Source organism: Giraffa tippelskirchi, chromosome 5 (assembly GCF_054371585.1).
Source record: "Giraffa tippelskirchi isolate mGirTip1 chromosome 5, T2T-mGirTip1v1.2.pri, whole genome shotgun sequence".
Classification (NCBI taxonomy): domain Eukaryota; kingdom Metazoa; phylum Chordata; class Mammalia; order Artiodactyla; family Giraffidae; genus Giraffa; species Giraffa tippelskirchi.
The window spans coordinates 85,295,747-85,317,646 of record NC_137279.1 but is presented as its reverse complement, the minus strand read 5'-3'; the positions used below and the strand labels follow the sequence as shown (position 1 = coordinate 85,317,646).

At 39.4% G+C, this 21,900-nt stretch overlaps 1 protein-coding gene across 1 annotated transcript in view; it reads right to left on the bottom strand.

Moving 5' to 3' along the window:
* The window catches only part of RGS5 (regulator of G protein signaling 5), a 62,157-nt gene that overhangs the window by 26,511 nt on the left and 13,746 nt on the right, over positions 1 to 21,900 (bottom strand). The gene's annotated exons all lie outside the window — the stretch shown is intronic.

Genomic DNA, 21,900 nt, shown 5'->3' with positions numbered 1-21,900 from the left:
ACAAAAATTAAGAAAAAAACATTTCACTGTGGTAGTGGAAAGAATACTAAAATAGAAATTGGCATACATAAGTTCTAATAACACTTATCAAGCTCTTAATACACCCCTGGATAATATGTGTTATCTCATTTTAATATCAATTGTTTCATATGTATTTTTTCACATTATATATAGTAGATACTATAGTATTCCCACTTTACAGATGAAGAAACTAATGACAGAGAATTCAAATAACTTAAGATAACCCAGCCAGTATGTGATAGAAATGGACTTGACCCCAAGCTATCTGATTTTAAATTCACAAGTGCAACTCACTGTATTGCCTACCAGTCTTCTGAGGGCTCTGATCCTAGCTCTGCCTCTAATTAGACATGTAACATTTGGAAAAAGGTAATCTTTTTTTTTTTTTTAATTGCCAGACCTCAGTTCCCTCATCTGTAAAATGACAGTTAACCTAGATGTTTCCTTTAGCCATTTCCAGCTACAAAGTTAAATTACTCTGCTTTATGATTAATTCTCTACAAAATGTTCTTCTTTTATATGCATTTGATTTTTTGCAACCACTTGCCCATTGTTCCACAATGGTTCTTGTAGTAGTACCCTATGTGCAGTAAGCCTTCAGTAGATGAGTATTCATTATCAATGGACTGACTGTAACAGCATTATACTACTCCTTTCTGTCTTCAACATTTTAGTGAATATATGTGGTCAGAAGTCTGGGCACTTCTCCATCCTAGAATACAACTCTTTTTATGCCCAGTTTCAAAACTGACTTCCTAAATTACTCATCACTTTTTCACGTCTGAATTCATAAAGCGCCAAGCAGATCTTAAAAATTAATCCATATGACAAGCCATTGTATATTGAGAGACCCAAAAGGTATCCTTTCACTGCCACCTTAGCACTTCACTCATGCTTTTAAGATATGGTTTATCATATTGCAGGACTTCCCTGGTGGCTCATTGGTTAAGAATCTTCCTGCTAGTATAGGAAATGCAGACTTGATCCCTGTCTGGGAAGATCCCCTGGAGAAGGAAATGGCAAGCCACTTCAGTATTCTTTTCTGGGAAAATCCTATGGACAAGAGGAGCATGGCGGGCTACAGTACATGAGATTGCAAAGATATAGACATGACTTAGCGACTGAACAATTATCATATTGCATTATGGTTACTGACTTACGTGTCTGTTTCCCAAGCTGGACATAGGACCTCTTTGCAGGAGGGAATTGAGTCTTAAATACCTTTTAACTCCTGTGCATAGCACGGAGCTTGGCAGCATACTCAACTTTCAAAAATATGCCGAAGTGAACTAAACATATCTTGATTTTTGTTCCTTACAAATCTGCTAACATTTATCTCCTAGTCAATGCTGATCATAATCAAAGTCTCAGAGAGCTATAATGGAATGTGATATCATGTTGAGGTCTGATAGAATTGTGTTACTATAAACATACTTTCTTCGTCCATTCACATGAAGACAGTGCTGAGGCAATTAAAAAATATAAAATCCATGAGATTAGCAATTATGGATATTATGGAGAAAAAGCAAATATACTGTATAACTTTATAAAATCATAGATATTCAATCGTAGGTTCGTTTAGTATAGTAAATGTGATTTTGGAACTATTGGTCACTTCCACAGTGTCTTTTCCTTTTCAGTTCTTTCTGCTTCTCTTCTTTCCCTGGGACCCACTGTCTGGCATAAACCAACTCAGGTACCACACTATAGCAGACTGAACTCAGCTGTGCACAACATTATGGCTGAACTGAGAATGTTCTGCTAAGCGAGCTTATATAAAACATGAGAAGAAGAATAAGCATCAGTTTGATTCTAGACTTTACAAGTTGCTTAAATTGTCTAATGTTTAGTTTTTTGCCTAGATATTGAGACTAATAAAATAGCACATCAGTTTAGTTCAGTCACTCAGTCGTGTCCGACTCTTTGCGACCCCATTAATTGCAGCACGCCAGGCCTCTCTGTCCATCACCAAATCCTGAAGTCTATCCAAACCCATGTCCACCAAGTCGGTGATGCCATCCAACCATCTCATCCTTTGTCGTCCCCTTCTCCTCCTGCCCCCAATCCTACCCAGCATTAGGGTCTTTTCCAGTGAGTCAACTCTTCGCATGAGGTGGCCAAAGTATTGGAGTTTCAGCTTCAACATCAGTCCTTCCAATGAATACCCAGGATTGATCTCCTTTAGGATGGACTGGTTGGATCTCCTTGCAGTCCAAGGGGCTCTCAAGAGTCTTCTCCAACACCACAGTTCAAAAGCATCAATTCTGCGGTGCTCAGTTTTCTTCACCGTCCAACTCTCACATCCATACATGACCACTGGAAAAACCATAGCCTTGACTAGATGGACCTTTGGTGGCAAAGTGATGTCTCTGCTTTTAAATATGCTATCTAGATTGGCCATAACCTTCCTTCCAAGGAGTAAGTGTCTTTTAATTTCATGGCTGCAATCACCATCAGCAGCGATTTTGGAGGCCCCCAAAATAAAGTCTGACACTGTTTCCACTGTTTCCCCTTCTGTTTCCCGTGAAGTGATGGGACCAGATGCCATGATATTAGTTTTCTGAATGTTGAGCTTTAAGCCAACTTTTTCACTCTCCCCTTTCACTTTCATCAAGAGGCTCTTTAGTCCTTCTTCACTTTCTGCCATAAGGGTGGTGTCATCTGCATATCTAAGGTTATTGATATTTCTCCCAGCAATCTTGATTCCAGCTTGTGTTTCTTCCAGCCCAGGGTTTCTCATGATGTCCTCTGCATATAAGTTAAATAAGCAGGGTGACAATATACAGCCTTGACATACTCCTTTTCCTATTTGGAACCAGTCTGTTGTTCCATGTCCAGTTCTAACTGTTCCTTCCTGATCTGCATACAGGTTTCTCACGAGACAGGTCAGATGGTCTGGTATTCCCATCTCTTTCAGAATTTTCCACAGTTTATTGTGATCCACACAGTCAAAGGCTTTGGCATAGTCAATAAAGCAGAAATAGATGTTTTTTTGGAACTCTCTTGCTTTTTCGATGATCCAGTGGATGTTGGCAATTTGATCTCTGGTTCCTCTGCCTTTTCTAAAACCAGCTTAAACATCTGGAAGTTCACGGTTCACGTATTGTTGAAGCCTGGCTTGGAGAATTTTGAGCATTACTTTACTAGCATGTGAGATGAATGCAATTGTGCAGTAGTTTGAACATTCTTTGGCATTGCCTTTCTTTGGGACCGGAACGAAAACTGACCTTTTCCATTCCTGTGGCCACTGCTGAGTTTTCCAAATTTGCTGGCATATGGAGTGCAGCACTTTCACAGCATCATCTTTGAGGATTTGAAATAGCTCAACTGGAATTCCATCACCTCCACTAGCTTTGTCCATAGTGATGCTTTCTAAGGCCCACTTGACTTCACATCCCAGGATGTCTGGCTCTAGGTGAGTGATCACACCATCGTGATTATCTGGGTCATGAAGATCTTTTTTGTACTGTTCTTTGTATTCTTGCCACCTCTTCTTAATATCTTCTGCTTCTGTTAGGTCCATACCACTTCTGTCCTTTATCGAGCCCATCTTTGCATGAAATGTTCCCTTGGTATCTCTAATTTTCTTGAAGAGATCTCTAGTCTTTCCCATTCTATTGTTTTCCTCTATTTCTTTGCATTGATCGCTGAGGAAGGCTTTCTTATCTCTCCTTGCTAGTCTTTGGAACTCTGCATTGAGATGGGAATATCTTTCCTTTTCTCCTTTGCTTTTCACTTCTCTTCTCTTCCCAGCTATCTGTAAGGCCTCCTCAGACAGCCATTTTGCTGTTTTGCATTTCTTTTCCATGGGGATGTTCTTGATCCCTGTCTCCTGTACAATGTCATGAACCTCTGTCCATAGTTCATCAGGCACTCTATCAGATCTAGTCCCTTGAATCTATTTGTCACTTGCACTGTATACTCATAAGGGATTTGATCTAGGTCATAACTGAATGGACTAGGGGTTTTCCCTACTTTCTTCAATTTCAGTCTGAATTTGGCAATAAGCAGTTCATGATCTGAGCCACAGTCTGCTCCCGGTCTTGTTTTTGCTGACTGTATAGAGCTTCTCCATCTTTGGCTGCAAAGAATATAATCAACCTGATTTCGATGTTAACCATCTGGTGATGTCCACGTGTAGAGTCTTCTCTTGTGCTGTTGGAAGAGGGTGTTTGCTATGACCAGTGCGTTCTCTTCGCAAAACTCCAGTAGCCTTTGCCCTGCTTCATTCTGTACTCCAAGGCCAAATTTGCCTGTTACGCCAGGTGTTTCTTGCCTTCCTACTTTTGCATTCCCGTCCCCTATAATGAAAAGGACATCTTTTTTGGGGTGTTAGTTCTAGAAGGTCTTGTAGGTCTTCATAGAACCGTTCAACTTCAGCTTCTTTGGGATTACTGGTCGGGGCATAGACTTGGATTACTGTGATATTGAATGGTTTGCCTTGGAAATGAACAGAGATTATTCTGTCGTTTTTGAGATTGCATCCAAGTACTGCCTTTCAGACTCTTTTGTTGAGCATAATGGCTACTCCATTTCTTCTAAGGGATTCTTGCCCACAGTAGTAGATATAATGGTCATCTGATTTAAATTCACCCATTCCAGTCCATTTTAGTTCGCTGATTCCTAGAATGTTGACGTTCGCTCTTGCCATCTCCTATTTGACCACTTCCAATTTGCCTTGATTCATGGACCTAACATTCCAGGTTCCTATGCAATATTGCTCTTTACAGCATCGGACTTTGCATCTATCACCAGTCACATCCACAGCTGGGTATCGTTTTTGCTTTGGCTCCATCCCATCATTCTTTCTGGAGTTATTTCTCCACTGATCTCCATTAGCATATTGGGCACTTACTGACCTGGGGAGTTCATCTTTCAGTGTCCTAACTTTTTGCCTTTTCATACTGTTCATGGGGTTCTCAAGGCAAGAATACTGAAGTGGTTTGCCATGCCCTTCTTCAGTGGACCACATTCTGTCAGACCTCTCCATCATGACCCATCCTTCTTGGGTGGCCCCACACGGCATGGCTTAGTTTCATTGAGATAGACAAGACTGTGGTCTGTGTGACCAGATTAGCTAGGTTTCTGTAATTTCAGTTTTAGTGTGTCTGCCCTCTGATGCCCTCTCGCAACACTCACCATACTCATAGAATTTTGTGATGATTTAATACATTAATGCATGTGAATCACTTAGAACAGTCTTTGGCATGTAATACTGTTTTTTCAAAGTTAGTTCCAACTACACAATCATTCTTTTCCAGCCAAATTCAAGCCATATTCCCTAGCTTTGAGTACCAAAGTAAAACATTCAAAAACTTCCCACATGTTACTAAGAATTAATACATCCACTTCCTCCATATTCTACCTCTAGAGACAAGAACTGCCAGTTTTATATTTATCTGAAGGAAGAAAACAGTATTTGGCTGAGAAAATGCATGCAGTATGTGTGGCTACCCTCTGCTGTCCAGTGTGTAGAACTACAACCAGAAACATGACTCACCTTTTCCATCAAGACAGGATAACCTATCTAGACCTTGAAGAGTTCCATCCAGGATACCTCTCCTCCTGGCTCCATATGCCCCTCACTTTCTGACCATAGGAGAAGGCATGAAGCAATTGTTTCACTCGACCCAATAGTTCACTCACCAATATTTAGATAAAGATTATCTGTGCTGTGCTTATTTGTGTCCGACTCTCTGCGACCTCATGGATTACAGCCCAACCAGGCTTCTCTGTCCATGGGGATTCTCCAGGCAAGAATATTGGAGTGGGTTGCCATGCCCTCCTCCAGATGATCTTCCCAATTGAACTGAGGTATCCTGCATTGCAGGCAGCTTCGTTACCATCTGAACCACCAGGGAACGTTTCTCGTGTTTTGTTTTTGCCCCCTCTCAACTTCTATTTCTTTTTCTCTTTTGCTCCACTTGCTTTTGTAAAAGGCAGAGAGATATTTGTGTTTGATTGCCTAGTGAAAGAGTAAGTTGGACACGAAGTTATTAGAATGAAGGTGTTGAACATTTTAAAATTTTGTTTATTCATTACTACTTTGCTCCTTGATCATGTTTACTGTGTCATCAGTATGCAGAAAACAAACACTCAGAGAATTTTGCCTTTACCTGCAAGGTGCTAGCAGCCTACAGAGAAGGTGATGGCACCCCACTCCAGTACTCTTGCCTGGAAAATCCCATGGACGGAGGAGCCTAGTAGGCTATAGTCCATGGGGTCGCTAAGAGTCGGACACGACTGAGCGACTTCACTTTCACTTTACCCTTTCATGCACTGGAGAAGGAAATGGCAATCCACTCCAGTATTCTTGCCTGGAGAATCCCAGGGACGGCGGAGCCTGGTGGGCTGCCGTCTATGGGGTCGCACAGAGTCGGACACGACTGAAGCGACTTAGCAGCAGCAGCAGCAGCAGCAGCAGCCTATTGACGTCTCAAGCTTGTGAACAATCACAAACAGCTGTTCAAGAAGAAAGCAGCAGAGCACTGGTGGAGAACCCCAGTGCGCACAAGGAAGAGCCAGGAGGGCTTCTCAGAAAGGGCAAGGGTGGAATAGCAGTTAGCAAGGTGGACAAGAAAAGGCTGGGACTTCCAGGGTAGGAAGAGAAGAATGTTCATATCATTTGAAAGTGTTTAAAGTTCAGTCGTGTTCAACTCTTTGTGACCCCATGAACTGTAGCCCTCCAGGCTCCTCTGTCCGTGGAATTCTCCAGGCAAGAATACTGGAGTGGGTAGCCATTCCCTTCTCCAGGGGATCTTCCTGACCCAGGGTCTGAGCCTGAGTCTCCCACGTTGCAGGCTGATTCTTTACTGAGCCACTAGGGAAGTCCATTTGAAGGGATGCAAAAGTGCTTCTGGGTTGCCTGAGTGTAAAGTAATTGGAGAGAGCAGAAAGCAGTATTGATGAAGTCTGTTCACTCTGTCTCCTCTTCCTGATAGAAGGGTGGATGAGAGAGGGACCTCTGTATAGTATGCAACCTTCAGCAAATTCTGTATGAAAGACTGGAAAGAGGTAAAATTATTGAAAGTTGCCTTCAAAGAGGTGGCATCCTATCTTATAAACCCGTTTCAACTTTTTCTTTGCTAACTCTTTCAGATGCATTTACTCATTTAAAAATACTGTCTATAAACGGTGGTTAAATTCTCCAAGACATCCTACAAAAGCCTTTTAAAACCAGAGTGAATCAGAACCCTTGTATAATTTTATCTAATTTTATTTAAAATTGTCTTTTTGAAAGATAATCTAGAAATCAACTTCCATTTATAACACTGCTTATAGAAAATCATATTTCACTTCCTCAAAGTAGAGAAACACATGAGAACATAAAATTACTCTTTTCCTCATACTTGCCCTGGGGATGTAAGGGAGAAAGGAATTGCAGTGCTTCAGAAAATACTTCTTTCTATGCTTTAGTGTAGGTTCAAATGTATGATGTTAAAATGTCAGAATACTTGAGTTGAGAAGTCCATTTGATTGAATTAGGATTTTGAGAGAATACAGAGAGTGAATAATATTACTGTTTCTCTTATAAAGGGGGAAAACGTGTACACCCATGGTGGATTCATGTCAATGTATGGCAAAACAAATACAATATTGTAAAGTTAAAAAATAGAAAATAAACTACTTTAAAAAAAAAACAATAAAAGTTTAAAAGCTGAACAGTTTGGCTGATGCTGAAGTAGAAACCACTTGAAATACCTTACTCTTTTTGTGAGAATAAACAGCGTTACTACATTTGTTTTTCTCCTTAAGATTCCTGGATTACTTTCATTCCACTTTCAACCCTTCCTCCCCACCATAGTGACACATACAGATATTGGAATGAAAAAACAATAACAACAGCAACAGCAAATGGAAAATCAAGCAAAACAAAAGCTCAAACCTTTCTATTTATTTTCCCCGTTAAAAACACAAGGCTTCCCTGTGGCTCAGCTGGTAAAGAACCCACCTGCAGTGCAGGAGACCATTGGTTCGATCCCTAGGTTGGGAAGATCCTCTGGAGAATGGAAAGGCTACCCACTCCAGTATTCTGGCCTGGAGAATTCCATGGATTGGATAGTTCATGGGGTTGCAAAGAGTCGGACACAACTGAGCAACTTTCACTTCACTTTAAAAATAAGCTTGAATGTATCTGACATTCATTTAATGTCAAAACAACTCCATCCAGAGAAGGAAACTTTCTAATGTGACTTCAGCTCAGTCCTTGACTCTATTTGACCGCCCACCAGGCAGTTTTCCTAGCTTCATTACATTAAGGCTTGTTAACAGGAACCAATTCATATCTCCTCTCTTCTCACCCCCAACCTTGCTATCCTTTGGTTTTACAAAGAAAAGCTTGTTTTGAAATAAAATTATTGGAAATGCCTGGGTGAAAATTTTAATTAAGCATTCAGAGGAAGATAATCTTTTCCCTAGATGACTCACATTAGTGATTTCAAACTGAAAAGAGTTTGAATAATTGTATGATTGTGAAATTTTAAATCCGTCCCTTGTGTGGGTATGTTTTCAAAAGGCCCTGGGCCACCTCAGTCCTTCCAACTAATTGGTGAATTGAGGGAAAACTGTTACCTTTTAAGGTGAATAAGTGTGGAAAACAGTACAAGCAATCACTAAAACAAAAATATGGCAGAATGTTTAAAAATGCAATTATGTTCAAATAAACTTTGTCAATAACCAACTATATATAAAGTCCTGTGCTGGGTGTTTCAAGGTGTTTCAAGGGTTACAAAGACGTCCCTTGCCTAAGAGACATGTGGAACAGGTGAGTGTAGGACAAGTACGTGTAACTATTTGCTAGATACTTTTCTAATCATGGATAAAAGTGGAGGGGATATATTAAAAAAAAAAAATAGGCCCTAACCTCAAGGAGCTCAAATGTGATAACATGAAAACAGTATAATGGTAGACACATGCTCTAATAGCCGCTCCTACTGTATTCTCTAGAGCCCTCTGTATTTTTCATTTGTGGTCTTTATCAATTTACATTATATCTCTGCATATTTATTTGAGTACTGTCTGTCCCTCTCCTACTAGAATGTCAGGTCCCAAGAAGAGGGTTAATATCTGTTTTGTTCACAACTTCGGGTTCAGTGCTTAGCCCAGAGCCAGGCACCTAATAGGATTTTACTATGTAAACTGATGAATCAGCAAATGAATGAATGAATTGCTAGGTTATAGTAAAACTGCATTTTGGAGTGGGTGGGTGAAATACTGGGATGAAGCATAGAATAAGTATTCAAGGACTAGGCTGTCTCTGCTTTGGTTAACTGGGGAAAGGTGAGAGTCATTAAATGACTGAAAGGACTCTCACTGAATTCAATTTCTGTCTGAGAAGTTGGAAATAGACAAGTGAGGGCTCAAACTGAGTATGCTCTTCAGTCCCTCACACCAGGTAGAAAAGGCAGGTAGGGTATTACAGTTATTAACAGTTTGATTAGAAACCCGTATGAGGCCAAAATTTATCAGGTTTTACTTAAACAGAAGTAGCCCCCAGGCATGGACTAGTTCTGAGGTTGGATGTATGTTTTGAACAGCCAGGGAAGAAGACAGGATGGAAGAAAATCGAGAAGTATAGGACAGGATTTTACAACACATTTCCAAAAGAAATGTTCTAACCTGTCCCCTGTCAAGGACAATCCAATTTAAAGCCAATCCAACTTAAATCTGTGTTGCTGGACACAGGAAGGTGTGTGCATCAGTGAAGCACATCTGTTCCAGGCTGCTGCCTTCTGAAGAAAAACTACAAACCTTGTTTCTACAGGGGCAAAACGGACATGACCTTTCTTGGCTCCAAAAAAAAAAAAAATGTAATAAATACCCATGAAGGATAAATAAAAGTTCCTAAAGCACTCGTTTGCAATAAGACCACAGCTGGAGTGTACTGGCAACTGGATCTGAAAAGCAGAGGAAGAAAGGAGCTCTCTGAATTCTTGCTGCCGAGATCCAAGTCATGTAGATAGAAGCCCAGCAGAGGCTGATGGAGAGAAGGGGGCCAGGGTGTGTGTGCTCACTGTGTTGGACACACCTAGAGAGATTCATTTGGTTCAAGGCTGGACAAGCCTTCTTGTTGGCTGTTCATTGACAACTTGATATCAGTAGAGTTTGTTACTGATAGGTGGCTCATGAGAGACAAGGGTGATCTTGGCAAACCTCAGAAGAACATAAGGAAACATCACTGGAAAATCAGGTCAATTCTCAAACTCCGCAGGATCCCCCTTAAAATCAAGATTGATTCTCACGTGCAGGGAGAAGGCCCTCCAGGGTCATTTTGGTGGAGAGAAAAATGTATAAATTTGGCATCTACCATTTTCCTGAAGTAACCTTCTTCTATCTGAACTAAATAAAATCCATTCATTGCTTATCAGAAAGTGGAAGAGTAATTTACTAATGCAATGAGATACCATGTTAAAGCATGCATTTATTTTTTTTACCTGACATATATTATTAATATGATACATTATGGAAAATGACTCTAGGTTACTTAATATGAAATACTCCTTAGTGGTCCAAATGATAGAATGATGAAGAAAATGCTAAAGAATATACCGTATTATTATTACTCATGCATTAGGATATAACTCCAAAATGACAGCTCTGTTTCCAGACACAACTGAATCATTCCCTGGTAGTGCTTTAAGTTTTCACTTATATTAAATGAATTAAATAGCAAGCACTGTCACACTATAAGATGGTTAAAAAAAAACTGAATTGACAATGTCAGTTGTGCCCAATGGATGCATAGAAATTACATGTGTCTATTGTAACCTCTCAACATTTAATGTTTTCTAATCTCTTCATTTGGGCTTCCCAAGTGGCTGAAGCGGTAAAGAATCCACCTGCCAATGCAGGGGACCCAAGACATTGGTTCGAGCCCTGGGTAGGGAAGATCCCCTGGAGAAGGAAATAGCAATCCACTCCAGTAATTCTTGCCTTGAAAAACCCCATGGACAGAGGAGCCTGGCGGGCTACAGTTCATGGGGTCACAAAGAGTCGGACACAACTGAGCATACACACACGTACACATGCACACAACCTCTTCTTTCAGTAAGTTCTTGTAATAACAGCTACTTTTATTCTTATGTTCAAGTTCTTAACTGCCCCAGACTAACTCAGCATCAGGTCCCTAGACAGGCAACCTGCAGTAAAAGACTATGGATCTTATCTAGAAGCTGACTGACTTCATTTCATAGATTCACATTGAGATAGAAAAGACTGACCTTAGTAGCTTCTCCTTTTGCTCACTTATTTATTCAACAAATTAAAAGTATGTTTATTAAATGCTTGCCGTGTTCCATAGACTATTACAGGTTTTGAAATTCTTGTGAAACAAAAAGCCAAGATCTTCTCACAGAGTTTATGTTTCCGTTGAGCGAGACAAACACAAAATCAGGAATCCAAACAGTGAAATGAAAACTTTCAGCTGCTTGTAATTGCTACTGTGTGACACTGTGTAAGCATTAGCTTCAACTATTTGCCCTAATCACAGTGGTCAGCAGGCTTGTGAAAAAGACCACGGTCCAGGGGTGGCTGCTGTAGGTGCCTTAGCTGTCCTTACAGAGGGTGGGCACCACCAGATGCCTTGTCAATTACCAGAGCACGTTAGAAGTGAGTTTTTACTCATAGATTAGTTCATTAGAGAATGGGCCCTCTACAGTCACAATGATAGTCAAGTCATTTGTACTGGTAATACTATTGTGGAAACTCACATGCTCCCCATAGAAAGGTTATAAGGATGTAAATAGCTCTTCACTCTTAGAGATGGCACGTGTGACTTCATTCCTAAGTAGTCCTATATCCCCTTAATTCAGAGGTTTCTTGTTGACTGATACCAGCTACAAAGGTATTAGAATCCCACCTCAGGGGCTTCCCTGATAGCTCAGGGGTAAAGAATCCACCAGCCAATGCAGGAGACACAGGTTCGATCCCTGGTCTGGGAAGATCCCACATGCTGAGGAGCAACTAAGCCCATGTGCTACAAATACTGAGCCTGTGCTATAGAGCCATGGAGCCACAACTACTGAGCCCCTGTATCTCAACTATTGAAGCTTGTGCACCCTAGAGCCCATGCTCCACAATAAGAGAAGCCACTGTGATGAGAAGCCTATGCACCACAACGAAAGAAAAGCCTATGCAGCAATGAAGGCCCAGCACAGCCAAAAAAAAACTTTAAAAATTAAAAAAAAAAAAAAAAGAATCCCGCTTCAGAATTTTATTGTCAGAGTGAAATTTTCCTGCAAGTTATAGTCAGAGCACAAAGAATAAGCCTTTATTAAAAGTACGGCCCGGAGGGATGGGATGGGGAGGGAGGTGGGTGGGGGGTCCAGGAGGGGGAACACATGTGGACCCATGGCTGATTCATGTCAATGTATGGCAAAAACTATTACAATATTGTAAAGTAATTAGCCCCCAACTAAAATAAATAAATTTATAAAAAAAAAAAAAGTACAGAACAAGTTGTATAAATATTTTGCACCAATGTTAACAATTATATGTCTAAGTAAGTATGGAACATTGGGTTGCATTATACATATGGTGATCTTGCTTCTATAAGCTGGTAGTGAAGCTGTGCAGAAAGAACTAAGCATCATCCATCACTAACCAGTAATAGCTAGCTACAATTATCTACAAAAAGTACCTAAGAGTGAAAGGAATAAACTGATTTAGGCTAGTTTTCAATAGCCGCTTATAATCTATGGCACCTTAGGCAAGTTATATAATGTCTCTTGGCCTCAGTTACATCATCTGTAAAATGAAGAAAACATTAGCACATATGTGTTGTAAAAAGTTTCCATGTGGTGTGTATGAGATGATGCATGCAAAAGTTAGCCCGGTGCCTAGCACATAAATAGCATGCAATGCATGGTAACCATCATCATCATCTCTACTTATTTAACACCCATCTTTTTTCGCCTAGTATTACAGCTTAAAGCAGTTACTCTTAACTTCTGGGATATTAGTATTTGATTTCATTAAGCTCATTTTCTCTTCATTGGATGAGTGAATTATATGCTCTAAACACTACTTTCCTGGTGAAATCACAAAGATACTAAAGCGTGAGAACAGGGAAAAGTCAGAAGCAATTTCTGGTGACTCTATACTGGGGAAGATAGAAGGAAAGCTCCATGTTGAAAGCCAGGAAGATATTTGGGCTGCAAAACAATGATGAAAACAAAAAGTGAGGCCCTCACTCATTTAGAGGCAGTCGGGGAAAGTCTATATTTGCAGCACCTTTGTTTGTTCCCTGTCGGTCAAATACAGGCTGGACATGGGCAGATCGATAGAGCCTAATGATGCGTTCTCTTCCTCCATCACTTGAGGGAGAAAGACACTCTGTCTCTCCACACCCCTGATATTTCCAAGTGTCACTGGACTTTCATTGTAATCACATGATCCCTGAATCTAGGTGCAAGAACTCTGGGTGTGGGCAAGAATTCCCTCCACATGGTACACAGGCAGAGAACAAGTGGTCTGCAGCAACTCTTAAAAATAATATTGATAACATATAAAATATTAATGAATTGAGGTGTTAATTCATGCTTTTCTATACTAATAGTTTTTCTTCTGACTTTCAAGAAGGTAGGTAGGCATTTGTGTTTTCTTAATTCTGAAGGAATTGTGTTGTAAGGCCAAAAGCAGGTATTGATTGAAGATAATATCTCATTTCTGGCTTTTGTTTTCCAAGACCCTAAACTCACTGGGGAGAAACACTGGCTTGATCCTCAAGAGAAATGTTGCTTTTGATAAGTGGTAAAGAAAGAGGAGAGAAACAGAGGGGAAAAGACAGAATCTCTGAGACAAGTTTACAGGACTCTGGTTTAGGGTTCTCTATCTAATCAACACCCCCACTCTCCCCTGCCACACACACATATTTGTGGGACTCCAGGGAAATGCAGGATCACAGAGAGGGACAGCTATATGGTGCTCATAATGAGACTTGACCTTTTTAGTCCTAGAGCTCCCAGCTTAACTCAAGCTAATACCCAGACACAAGCAAGGATTCTTAGAATGACTTCAAGGCATTATGATGCTTCAAAAAAAAAAAGATATAAATAGTGATGTTGTTGTTGTTGTTCAGCCACTAAATTGCATCTGACTCTTTTCAACCCCATGGACTGTATGTAGCGTACCAGACAGACTTTTCTGTCCTCCACTGTCTCCCGGAGTTTGCTCTAATTCATGTCCATTGAATCATACTTGCCTTTTGAAAATTGTTCAAAAGTCATCCTCCTATATGTGTGAAAAAAACCCGTAAAAAAACCAGGAAGCATTCAAGAGAACTTACTAACCATATGGTTGATGAAACCATGGAAACTGAACTAAATGTGGCCAACTTTCCATTGCTGAAGAAAATTCACCAAGAAAAGACAAAACCAGATGTTTTGGATAAGCTCTAAGTCATATGACATCTGGATCGGTCCAGATGATTTCATAAGATACTTTCCAGATCTCGAGTTCTTTATTGTAGTCACAAGCAACATGTTGGATTGTGTTCAATCTTTCCCCTGCCCTTGGCAGAGAAAATACCCAACTCCTAACTGTGGCAAAACTCCCATCTCGGGTTATATAACTGAAAGAATTTGCCAAGCAAGTAGGATACAGGTCAAAGAGGCTGTTCTGAGAGAGAAAGTGAAGTGAAACACAGAGCTCTTTCCAGGAGAATCTGGCTAATGCCAAAATTAAGCAATTTTTTTTCCTAAAAGGCAATAGCCAGTATGGCGCAGTGATTAAGGGAATGAAGGTTGAAGCCAAACTGACCAGATTTATCTTACTACGTGTGTGACTTTTCGCAAATTTCTAAACCTTACCTTACCTCAGTTTTCTCATCTATAAACTGGAGATAATAATGATACCCACCTCAAAAGTTTTTCATGGTGATGAAATTAGTTATTTTATATGAAGTGCTTATAGTACTGCCTAGCACAGATGATGTAATCCATAAATGACAGGGACTATTATTATTATTATTTACTAACTCCTGTGTTAACGAAGGAACATGTCTAGCTTATTGACACACAAAAATGACAACTGTCAACATATAACAGTAGGAAGGAAACTTAGGAAAGAAATAGTAAACAGTAACATTTACCATTGACTAAACCCTGTTTTCAACTCTGTCACTAAGTTGCTGGGTGAGCTTAAGAAATTTGAGTTCTCTTGATTCTGGGAAAGATTGAAGGCAGGAGGAGAAGGGGATGACAGAGGATGAGACGGTTGGATGGCATCGGCGACTCGATGGACATGAGTCAAAAATAAGGAGAGAGAGGAAACAAGTTTAGTGAGAAAACCTCTAATATCTTCTTTAGCTATTATAAACTAAGACTTCAGGATTATGATACTCAACATCTTGAGAATATAAATGAGAAAGCAAGGACTTGAGATGTGAAATGACTTGTGAATGGTACCATGGATTCCTTTTCTACTCCACCCTCCTTCCCAGCATCTCAACAGTTCAGTTCAGTTCAGTCACTCAGTCGTGTCCGACTCTTTGCAACCCCATGGACTGCAGCACACCAGGCTTCCCTGTCCATCACCAACTCCCAGAGTTTACTCAAACTCATGTCCATCGAGTCGCTGATGCCATCCAACCATCTCATCCTCTGTCATCCCTTTCTCCTCCTGCCTTCAATCTTTCCCAGCATCAGAGTCTTTTCAAATAAGTCAGTTCTTCGCATCAGGTAGCCAAAATATTGGAGTTTCAGCTTCAGCATCAGTCCTTCAAATGAATATTCAGGACTGATTTTCCCAACATCCCATGTTTATCTGTAATTAGAATATTCTCCTTCTCATAATTTATAAACTCTCTGATTCACATTTGACTGTTTGTCTTCTTCATTTACAATAGCTAATCTGTCACAAATATTGTTCAATCTTCCTAAAAAATTCTTTTACATGTGCCTTTTCTTCTCCATATCTAAATTTAGTACCTTTCTCCAGGCCTGAAGTAGGATTCCCACCTCGCCATTTCCATCTTTCTACTTGAATGTATCCTACACTCACTACCAGATTATAAACAATTTTCTCCTTGTTTGTAATGGCTCTCTAGTATTTACGATGGTTCTCAAACTTGAATATGCACCCCAGTCACCAGCATGTCTGGTTAAAACACAGATTTCTCAGACCCATCCCAGAATTTCTCATTCAAGAGGTCTGAAGTTGGGCCAAATATATAAATTCTCTGATCCCAGGACCACACTTTGGAGTATCTCTGATCAACTGTATCAATTTCAAACATCACTTTCTTGCTTCCAAAGTCCTCCACTTCTAAGCTTCTTTCCCTTGGTTCCCCACAACTACTTGTATACCTAATCCCAATGGCCAACTTTTTAACCCCCAAGCACACAATCTCTGCCTTCTTCCACTCATATGACAATTAAAATTCTTCTAATGCTCTAAGACCAGAACAATCTCATTTTTTAAATCCTGCAACCTCTGTAACTACTCCAGTCTGTAATGATTTATCTCTTCTCTACATCAGATCACAAAACAGAGGCATATTTGATAGACCTTACAGAGCTTTTAATTTGCTCTTCCCTTATTTTAAAAGTAAAAAACTGAGGTTTGTATAAGACCTTATCCTTAGATTTCCAGTAAATTACAGAGCAAAGGATAGAATGCTTTTCTTTGGCTGAACTTATAGACAGCACATTTTCACCCAGTTACTCTAGTTTCTCATCAATGCATATCTAAAGTTCCATGTATAGGTACTCCCAGTGAGATAACAAGCTCATTGAGGGTGGGGACCATTTTTTATTTCCTTGGTCTCCCAAAGCATCTTGAAAATAATTAAGTACTTTAAAGTTGCTTTAACTCCTAGGATGGTGTAAAGGGTAAAAGTACAAGTCTATACTGGTTTGTTTATATTATCTTACTTACTAGCTGAGTGACTTTGGGCAAGTTACTTAAATTCTAAGCTTCCAATTTTCTACATAAAATAGTGATAATATAGTTCTTAACTTATTTATGTGTATATACATATGTTTATATATGTTGATCATTTGCTCAGTCATGTCCTATTCCTTGAAACCCCACAGACTCCAGCAGGCCAGCCTTCCATTTTTCACTATCTCCCGAAGTTTGTTCAAAGTCCTGTCCATTGAGTTGATGATGCCATCCAACCATGTCATCCTCTGTCACCCCCTTCTCTTCCAGCCCTCAATCTTTCCAAAGCATCATATATATATGAATATATATATATGTATATATATATATGTATATATATATATTCATATATATGTATATATATATGTATATATATATATTCATATATATATGTATATAATGGAGCTAAATACATCAAGGCATTAACATGTTTAGGAGAGCACTTGTGTGCTAAGTTGCTTCAGTCATGTCTGACTCTTTGTGACTCTATGGACATGTAGCCCGCCAGCCTCCTCTGTCCATGGAATGCCCCAGGCAAGAATACTGGAGTAGGTTGCCATGCCCCCCTCCAGGGGAATCTTTCCAACCCTGGGATCAAACCCACATCTCTTATGTCTCCTGCATCGGCAAGAGGGCTCTTTACAATTAGGGCCAACTGGGAAGTTCCTAGGAGAGCACTTACCACATATTAAATATTCCTTAAATATTCTTTATTACTATTACTATTCCACTGTATTTGTTCTACTCTCCCATCACAGCATCTTGCACATAGGTGTTGGAAAACAAATAGAATAGAATAGTATTCAACAAAGATCCTTTTGACTGACATACAAGATAGGCTCCTTTCAGAAGATTTCCACCTTGAAATAATGCAACTCATTCTGAAAGCATAGAGAATATACATTCCTGGGCAACAATCCCACAAAGAGACAAAGAAAGCAAATTTGGAGACCTTTGCTGCTGCCTCCCACAGCTCGGAGTTATATTAGAATATCACCAGCCCTGTGCTGGTATTTTAAAATGAAAAAATAATAGTATTGTTTTTCCCAAGCACTACCCTACCCAAGAATTCCCATGGAAATTGAGATAATTCCCATGCTTTTATGGCCTGTCTCTGATATAGTCATCACTCAGAGTAGGTTATTAGGGGTAATGAGACAGTGGAGGGACAAGACAGACAGAGTAGAGGTCTTTTTTTTTCTCCCTTTTGACCTTCAATTCTCTGTCTTATTCAAAATATTGTTGGCAGGATTTCTGGACTTTTTGTAACTCAGTTTGGAAGCCAGATAATAAACAGTGGGAAAATGGTCTTCAAGTTGAGGAAGACAGAAATTTGTGGTTTATTTTGAGTTCCAAAGGTGGAGGGGTCAGAAGGCATTCCCATGAGAGTCTCTCTGAACACTGGCGTGACCATAGTTTTTGAACATCTCCATCTCATTCTGCTTTAAATTATAAAGAAGGACTTTCTAGAATGAAATTTTCTAGCTGTCCATGGACTCTAGTCGTTTTGTATTTTACAAAAGCAGGAAACAAAAGTGGCAATAAGGGGTATTGGAAAAGAAGGGAAAGAAAAAAGAGAAAGTAAAATTTACTTAAAACTTAATGAACATAAACATATAAATGACATCACTTAGTAAAACTATGATTCTCAGAATTAATGTGTTCTCTGGTAATGAATGTATATAATAGACACGAATTCATTACCTCAGATTATAAGAACGCTTGGTCAACATTTATCTTTGCCAAATTATTATGTGTGCAGCAAAACAATGACATAACCATGAGGAATAAGAGGACTGTTACTTGTCTGAAGTATAGAATTATATTTCAAACCATTTCTTCTCTCCTTACCTCAATATATTGTAATAATACCCTATTATTCTCAAGATTTCTATTTTTAACAATTATCTATTTATTGTTTCACAAATTCATTTATCCATTCACTTATCAGACTCTAATAGAGTAACCACTGTTTGTCAGGCACCATACCAGACAGTATGGAGAATGCTTTACAAAATTAATAAGAGATTGTTCCAGACTTTAAGCAGTTCCCATTTTACAAAGAAGATGTGTGTACAGTTGCCCCTGGTATCCATGGAAGATTGGTTCCAGGGCCACCCCCACTTCCCACAGATATCAAAATCTGCAAATGCTCCAGTTCCATATAAAATGTGTAGTACTCACATATAACCTATACACATTCTCCTATATACTTTAAATCATCTCTTGATTACTTATATTACCTAATACAAAGTACATGTCATGTAAATTGTTGTGAATACAATATAAATGCTATGAAAATAGTTTGCCAGCATGCAGTAGATCCAAGTTTTGCTTTTTAGAGCTTCCTGGATTTTTTTCAAATACTTTAAAAAAATTTATTGGAGTATAGTTGATTTAGTTTCAGATGTACAGCAAAGTGAATCAGCTATATGTATACATATATCCACTCTTTTTAATATTCTTTTCCCATATAGGCCACTACAAAGTATTGAGTGGAGTTCCCTGTGCTATACAGTAGGTCCTTATTAGTTATCTATTTTATATATATTACTGTGTATATGTCAATCTCAATCTCCCAGTTTATCCCTCGCCTTTAATCCCATAGTAACCATTAGTTTGTTTTCTACATCTGCAACTCTATTTCTGTTTTATAGGTAGGTTCATCTGTACTCTTTTTTTTTTTTTAGATTCCACATATAATTGATATCATATGATACTTGTCTTTCTCTGTCTGATTTACTTTTGATCTCTGATTGGTTGAATCTGTAGAACCTCCAGGGACTGTGGGCCAACAATATACATAGCTTTATTTGGATGCAGCTATGACATGGTGGAATGAGTCCCAGGTTTGAAGTTGGCACACCAGAACTCAGTGTATCAGTGTATGGAGTGTATCATCTGACCTTGGGCCAAACATTTGACTCATCTGTGCTTCTTGGTTGGTAAAATAGTGGTGTTGATAATATCTACCTTGCAGGGTTAGAATAAGAATTAAGTTAGATCATGTCAAATACCCAACCAAAGTTAATCTGAGGAAAGCTGCTTAGGAAGTGTTACAAAATACAAGGAAGATGAAAAAGCTCTGAGAGTTCAATGGATGGAGAATCAGTTTCTCTTTGAGGGAGAAAAGAGAAGCTTCTCAGAAGGTTGAGGTTTGAGGACATATGATTTAGCTGGAACCCTGTGTGACCAGGGAGGAGAGGTTATTAGTTTGGATCCCAAAAGCAGGTGCTCTCACCCTGTCCTTCTCCCAGGTCCCCCAGAGACCCTTCCTAAAGTTTAATATGGAAGTCTCCATCTTCCTCATATATTTTCTAAAAGTTCCAAAGAAACTTTGAGGCCCATGCATATATCACAGGGGCATAATCTTGGAAACTTCTTTCCAGCATCCTTATATCATGGCCTCATTTTTCTCCCAATGAGCAATGAATTCTGACCTGAGGTACTCATACATCATGACTTGGTGAACAAGGATTCCTCCAATTGTGCATTTATTGAGATAGGAGTTACTAAGTTAGAAGTCTATATGTCAACATTAGTTACCTAAATTTCCTTCCTGGGGAAGTTAATCTTCTCTAATCTTGCTCCTTCCGTCCTAGCCCCCAAAACTCAAACCAGACACAGTGTCCTGTTGGCTTCATTATTACGGCGTAACTCTCTAGGAGTTATTATCTAGGGTCTTTTTTTTCTCTAGAGTCTTGCATATAGCATTTACAGTTAGTTTTTTTAATCAAATTAATTTGGTAACTATAAAACTACCAGAAAAGTCGGGATAAGGTGTTCTGACTTGACATCATCTAAGATTTCCCAAAGGAGAAGACCAGGTAAGACCAGGTAAAGAGGAATAACCTCATTACCTACCCTAGGCAAACATATTCTTTCAGTAGTCCATTTGTTCTATCAGTCCCAGGCTCAGCGGTGTTACCTGTGATCCTCCTTCTCTCCTGCTCCCTCTTACCTGCTGTCTCATTTGCTGTCAATTTTTTTTTTTGCAATGTGTCCTTCCATTTGAGTCCCTTTTCCATACTTCTTATTTAACTCTGTAGGGAGATGAAGGTAGTTTTTGGATGCAGACTCTTCTGATTTGGCTGCAAGGGTCTCTCAACATAAAAATAACTAAGAAAAATCACACACTTGGAGAAAGCACATGTTCCCCAGGTAACTAAATGTTTTACTGAATTCATATAATGCATAACCCTATTTAGTGTTTATAACAATCCTGAGGGAAGTATAAATATTATTTTCATCTTGCACATGACAAAACTGAGTCACAGAGAGGTTAAATGATCTGCCCCAAAATCACCCAGTAAATGAGTCAAACCCATCTCACTTCAACTCCTGAGCTCTTAATTACTATGCAATATCACCTCTCTTATGAGTTCAGATGTTGTAATTGGCAGCTATAGGCATAGAAGTTTTTTAGAAATCATTTTTTCCTTAAAGACTACTATTTGTTTCCTAAACAAAACCCTTTGAAAGATGGTGCCTTGTGTAAGAATAAATATTTTTAAAGTGTAGACACAGAATTCATAAATTAAAGTTCATCAGACAAAATGAAATGAAGATGATAGGTAAATCCCGAGACCATGAAGTTTCTGCAACTGTAACTAGCTATGTGGTCTCAGACAAGTCACCAAAGAGTTTGGCGACATTATATGTCATCTCAAGGGGCAGAATCTATGAATCTGAATCACTCAGCCTTTAGAAGTGGCAAGAACACACAGAAGAACTGTACAAAAAAGATCTTCACGATCCAGATAATCACGATGGTGTGATCACTCACCTAGAGCCAGACATCCTGGAATGTGAAGTCAAGTGGGCCTTAGAAAGCATCACTACAAACAAAGCTAGTGGAGGTGATGGAATTCCAGTTGAGCTATTTCAAATCCTGAAAGATGATGTTGTGAAAGCGCTGCACTCAATATGCCAGCAAATCTGGAAAACTCAGCAGTGGCCACAGGACTGAAAAAGGTCAGTTTTCATTCCAATCCCAAA